Source organism: Microcaecilia unicolor, unplaced genomic scaffold (assembly GCF_901765095.1).
Source record: "Microcaecilia unicolor unplaced genomic scaffold, aMicUni1.1, whole genome shotgun sequence".
NCBI lineage: Eukaryota > Metazoa > Chordata > Amphibia > Gymnophiona > Siphonopidae > Microcaecilia > Microcaecilia unicolor.
Genome location: NW_021963882.1, coordinates 495,876 through 501,875, shown reverse-complemented (window position 1 = coordinate 501,875; position 6,000 = coordinate 495,876).

Here is a 6,000-nt window from a genome sequence, read left to right as displayed (position 1 = left end):
GGGAGACACCGGGAAAGGTGGAAAGCATACTTCTCGAACCCTGTCCTCACTTGGATTCCAGGGCTCTGTCCTTTCCTTGTTCTCTTCCTACCTCTCCCTCCGCACCTTTAGTGTTCACTCTGGTGGATCCTCTTCTACTTCTATCCCTCTGCCTGTCGGCATACCTCAGGGTTCTGTTCTTGGTCCCCTCCTCTTTTCTATCTACACTTCTTCCCTTGGTTCATTAATCTCATCCCATGGCTTTTCCTACCATTTCTATGCTGATGACTCCCAAATCTACCTTTCTACCCCTGATATCTCACCTTGCATCCAAACCAAAGTTTCAGCGTGCTTGTCTGACATTGCTGTCTGGATGTCTCAACGCCACCTGAAATTAAACATGACAAAAACCGAGCTTCTCATTTTTCCCCCCAAACCCACCTCCCCACTCCCCCCATTTTCTATTTCTGTTGATGGCTCTCTCATTCTCCCTGTCTCCTCAGCTCGAAACCTTGGGGTCATCTTTGACTCTTCTCTCTCCTTCTCTGCTCATATCCAGCAGATCGCCAAGACCTGTCATTTCTTTCTTTACAACATCCGTAAAATCCGCCCCTTTCTTTCCGAGCACTCTACCAAAACCCTCATCCACACCCTTGTCACCTTGTCATCCACCTTGTCATCCACTACTGCAATCTGCTTCTTGCTGGCCTCCCACTTAGTCACCTCTCCCCTCTCCAATCGGTTCAAAACTCTGCTGCCCGTCTCGTCTTTCGCCAGGGTCGCTTTACTCATACTACCCCTCTCCTCAAGTCGCTTCTCTGGCTCCCTATCTGTTTTCACATCCTGTTCAAACTTCTTCTACTAACCTATAAATGTACTCTCTCTGCTGCTCCCCAGTATCTCTCCACACTCGTCCTTCCCTACACCCCTTCCCGTGCACTCCGCTCCATGGATAAATCTTCCTTATCTGTTCCCTTCTCCACTACTGCCAACTCCAGACTTCGCGCCTTCTCTCTCGCTGCACCCTATGCCTGGAATAAACTTCCTGAGCCCCTACGTCTTGCCCCATCCTTGGCCACCTTTAAATCTAGACTGAAAGCCCACCTCTTTAACATTGCTTTTGACTCGTAACCACTTGTAACCACTCGCCTCCACCTACCCTCCTCTCCTCCTTCCTGTACACATTCATTGATTTGATTTGCTTACTTTATTTTTTGTCTATTAGATTGTAAGCTCTTTGAGCAGGGACTGTCTTTCTTCTATGTTTGTGCAGCGCTGCGTACGCCTTGTAGCACTATAGAAATGCTAAATAGTAGTAGTAGTAGTAGTAAAGCATGGGGAGAGGCCCAGGGAGTGGAGATGGCAAGGAAATAAATGAGAGAACAGTGATTACAGGGGTAGAAATATGGTAATGGTACATAGGTTGAAGATGGAAAGGAGAATGATAGGCTGGGAAGGAGAGCGATGGGGAATGGGAGAGCTAGTGGGTGAAAGGAAATGAAAATGTGATAGATATCTGAAAAGTAAAAAGAAGGAAAAGATTTAGAAAGAGGATGAAATTTGAGTGTACAGAGGCAGAAAAGAAAAAAGAAAGAAATGAAAGAGCTAAAATGAAAAGATCAATATTTCAGAGGCAGGTGTAGTGAGGAAATGAAATGAAAAAAGACAAATGGACAGCCGCTTGAAGAATTAGCAGAAGACAGACAGGAAAGTGGGAAAGAGAAATTGGAACCAACATGATGGAAAAATAAAATGTACAGACAATAAAGGTAGAAAAATCATTTTATTTTGAATGTTTTAAATGGAATATATTAGCTATGGGAAAAGTACATAGTGGATGTCTTTTTATTGTGTTAAGTAGAAAAGGAAATGCACTTTTTTTTCTCCAGTATTGCAGTGCGTGCTGAGGTTCCCAGTTCAATTTTGTCTACATATTTTTATTTCTAATTTGTGATCCCTTGCTCTGTAATTTGTGAGGATCTGTCAGTGTGACTATAACGGCAGATGAAGAGATTGAAGAGGAGAGGGAATTGGGGGAGTGGCTTCTTTATTTTCTGCCCTGGTCACCAGCATGGTTAACAGCAGCCCTGACCCTTGTTGTGGCTAGTGGGGATCCCCAAACCCTGCCACCTGGGGATCTCTTCCGGGGCTGGCTGGAGCTGCCTTCCGCCGAGCTTGGCAGATGGGGGCAGCATCCTGGAGACACTGACAACTAAGCGTGTATGGGGTGCTGGCATCAGTGGCTCGAGGAGTTGCTACTGCCTGGTGGGCTTGGCGGGGAGGAGTTCTGGCCATCTCTAGTGGAGGTCCCCAGCTGACAGAGATTGGGGATCCTCATCATCTAAAGTATTTATATTTTGAGTTGTCTGGCTACACCACTGATATGGTGCCTAAGAAATTGGCACTAAACTATGCCTGCTTAAATGGTATTCTATAAGCCACACCTAATGTTCAGTGTGGTCCACAGAATACTCGCTTAAGTGGAGAGTCGCACGTAAATTTAGGCACAGCCATTTGCACCAATAAAAATTGGTGTCTGAATTTGCACCAATGCCCGCGCCTGAATTTACACATGGAGTACCATTATCCCCCATTTGTTTCTCCTGCATTGAAGGGTGTTGTATGATTTAAGATTTATGAAAAACTTATTGCATCCCAGGCTATTAAAGTATCTGGAAAGAACTGCAGCCGTGTTTTAGTGCTTTGACTAACTTTTCCCTTTTTAAAAGAAACTTAAATACTTTTCTTTTTAAGAAATGTGTTTAATATATCTTCCCAGGAGTTTGTGTTGGTTATCTTTTAGCTTTGAAAATGGCTTTGACCTAGTGGTATTAGTGGTACAGAAGTATAAAACAATGTAATATATTCTGTAATTATGTGAATAACTCAAAACCATGCCCCTGTTCTACCCTGAAATGCATGTGATCCTCCCATTTCCACTTACCCTTTTTTGGACCATGAATTAATTTAGGTGCGAATCTCGTGCCTAACTGTATGCATGTTGGTCTCAATTATTGGTACTAATTGGGACATTATTCTATTAAATTGTGTGCAAATGAGGAACATACCTAAATTTGCAGGTGCAATTTTTGGTGACCTTTATATGCACTGTAACATGGTGCGCATAAATTCTAAGTTGCATAGTTTAAAAGGGGGTGTGGCCATGGGCGGACCGAGGGGCATTTAAAAAATCTATGCACATTGTTATAGAATACATCCGCTCTGCACCTAATTTAGGCATCGGGATTTACGCCAAGTAAAACATGGTATAAATGGCCGCAACAACATGTGGTTGAGTGGAGAGGTGCTCGGTGTTATTCTATATACCACATGGAAATTTAAGCCTATTCTATTACACTTAGGTGTACTTTACAGAAAAAGGCGTATTTTTTTCTGTGCGGAATTTTCAGGCACCATATATAGAATCTAGTCCTTAATGTCCTATAATAAAAGGGCCACTAAATTTACATAAATGTTATTGTTTTCCTCATTAATGTACTGAAGGCAAGGTATAAAATAGACAATTAGAAAATAATGTAATGTAGTCTAGCTGTTCTTGTTAAGAAACTTGCAATGTCAACATATAACATATTTTTAAACTAATGCTTACACAAGTGAATGTGTATTTCCTTTTGCTTTATCTTTATCCCCACTCTTAAACCACATTGACCCACTATCACTTCTAATCAGAAAACTGATTAGCCCAAGTTCTCTGATGACACCTTGCTGTGGCCAAGAGGGCAGTTACCAAACACAATATGGAAACAAGCCTTTAAAGGCATGATTTTTGCAAAGCCATTAAAAAAAATTCCTCCATTAAAGTGCAATCAGTTTAGCAATGGTGATTGGGAGGGAGCTGTATCTGTTTCCATGGTCAGAGCAGAAGCAAATACTGATTTTTAAATAGAATTATGTATTCAACAGCAATCTCTCTAGTGTGATCAACATGACCATTTACAGTTGGTGGCCTGAAATTATGGTGTACTGATTACTAAATTACAATGTAACTTTTACGGAATTATACATCACATTTATACTACATTATTCCTCAGTGCATTCATTGTGATTAACAATGGCTGCCTAATGAATTATTAATAACTCTTGGCTGCTTATTAGAAAATGTTGTGGTACCTGTGTTGATAAGTAAGGTTGTAGAGAGCACACAATGACCTTAAAACCATATACAACAAATGAATACATTCCTTAATATTTTAACATTCCTGCAACTAGAAGACATCCGATGAGGCATATTTTCAAAGCACTTTGGGAGGCTAAGTTCCATATGTTTCTATGGAACTTTGGGAGGCTAAGTGCTTTGAAAATAAGCCTCATCGTCTATGACAAAGTCTAAGGGGCCCTTTTACCAAGCTGCAATAAAAGGGGTTCTGCCACTCACCGAGGCTCCTTTTACCACAGTGTAGGGGGGGGGGGGGTGTTGTTTTTTTTTTAAGGAAATGGCTGTGTGGCTATTCCTTAGGGGAACCTTTACGGCCTCCTGTTTAGAAGGCGGTAAGGGCTCCCAAGGTAACCCGGCAGGTAAGCCCCCGGTGGTAAAAATAAAAAAAATATTTCTGGTCGTGCCAGAAATGGCGCACACTGGGGGTGGCACTACTGCTGGCTCCCATGGTAGGCCAGCGGTAGTGCCGGATTGGTGTGCACCGATGCCACGGCAGCTCTATCGCCGCATTGTAAAAGGGACCCGTAATCTGTAGAAGGCAAGGGAACTTTCAGATGGCCATTTGAAACTGTTAAACTGTTTGTTGACCAAGCTAAGAAAGCATATGTTAGCCATAATATCCAGTTGGCTTTGAATCAACAACAAAAAGCTCATTACCATTGCTAAAAACATTTGAAAAATATCAGTCTAGGTAGGGAGAATAAATGGTGAGACTCTTAAGCTGAGAACCTAGGGAACTGTATTCAATTCCCAAAGCAGCTCCTGGTGGCCCTGGGCAAGTCACTTAACTCTACATTGCCACAGTTATACAATTTAGATTGTGAGCCCACTAAGGTCAAAAAAAGTACCTGAATATAATGTATGTAAACCTCTTTGGTTGTATACCAAATCCATGACCAAGTTTTGAAGTTTATTAAAATTGATATACCATATATAAAAAGCAATAGGAAAGAGAAAGATTTTTTTTTTAATTCCTGCAAAATTGTGCCTACTTTTACTAAACGGCACAGGTTTTATCACACAAATCTTTAACATAAACCCTTGCTAACAGCTACCACAGCCAGTGCAGTGAAAATCCCACCGTAACAGCTTAGCTTGCAGTGAGGCAGTGATTGGGTGGGTCATGGAGACTGGAGTAAATAGTAAATGCTGTCAAACGTACAGTTAGCTTGGGTACACGAAACACCACCTCAAAAATTGCCATTAGGTGCATCTGTGCTAATCATGCCTGACAATCTTGCACTGTTGAAAAATATGGGGCCCTTTTATAAAGGTGCAGTAGGCTCTACATGCATGCAGTGCATGCCAAAATGAGACTACCGCCAGGCTAGCATGCCCCCCCCCCCCCCCCCGCGGTAATTTTGGATGTGGCATGAGTGCATAATGCCGTGACAAATTATTTTTTAATTTCCTACCGTGCACCAGATTTCTGGAGTTAATCAGCAGTTGGTGTGCGCTAACTGTTCACCGCATGTGTAGCCCGTGAGCCCTTACTGCTAGATCAATGGGTGGCGTTAAAGGCTCAGGACATAAATAACCATGTGCTGGTTTCAAGTTTTACTGCAGGCCCTTTTCCTGGCCCATTGAAAAAAAGCCCTTTTTCCAAGACGCAGTATAAACTGGCCTGGCGCACGCCAAATACACACACCCACACTACAGCAGGCCACCTTAGTAAAAGGATCCCTATATTTGGTAACTGCAGGGGGAATGCTGGAATGCTCCAAATGTTAGAGCAGCTTTGCAATTACTGCATACTAGTTTTTGCACCTAACACATTTGAAGTGCAAAACCTTTGGTCCACTTAATTCATTCTTTTTGTTCACGATCTCTGTCTTGTAAACCCC